General features: G+C 31.8%; 1 long non-coding RNA gene across 1 annotated transcript; it reads right to left on the bottom strand.

Annotated features, from left to right (window-relative positions):
- LOC113464054 (uncharacterized) lies at nucleotides 1-291 on the bottom strand. Its single transcript, XR_003388879.1, has 2 exons — nucleotides 254-291; nucleotides 1-177 (listed from the first exon to the last, which is right to left on the bottom strand). It is a non-coding gene; the product is annotated as an uncharacterized LOC113464054 (long non-coding RNA).
- Between the last annotated feature and the right edge of the window lie 5 nt (nucleotides 292-296).

The raw sequence follows: 296 nt of genomic DNA, 5'->3' as shown, positions 1-296 counted from the left end.
GATCTCTTCAATTTGTGAACGGCCATTGATCTCATGAGATTCTATTGGTTACTTCTTACACGCAAAGATTTTCCCAAAACGGTAACCCCTATACGCGTATTTCGTCATAATTCTAAATTCCTCATTACTCTCAGCAGTGTCCCAAACGTAACTGGTATCATGATATATTTCCCAGACCTGAATTAATTAATTAGTTGATGTATTCAATTTTACAAGAATATGAAACGAATAAATGTTGATACTTTTAACTCACTGATTTCATATTAATTAAGAATGTCAGGTATTTAGAAAAAAAT

Source organism: Ceratina calcarata, unplaced genomic scaffold, assembly GCF_001652005.2.
Source record: "Ceratina calcarata isolate Rehan_Ccalc_2016 unplaced genomic scaffold, ASM165200v1 scaffold24299, whole genome shotgun sequence".
Taxonomy (NCBI): Eukaryota; Metazoa; Arthropoda; class Insecta; order Hymenoptera; family Apidae; genus Ceratina; species Ceratina calcarata.
The sequence above is the reverse complement of the archived record's forward strand: the minus strand, read 5'-3'. Positions and strand labels throughout refer to the sequence as shown.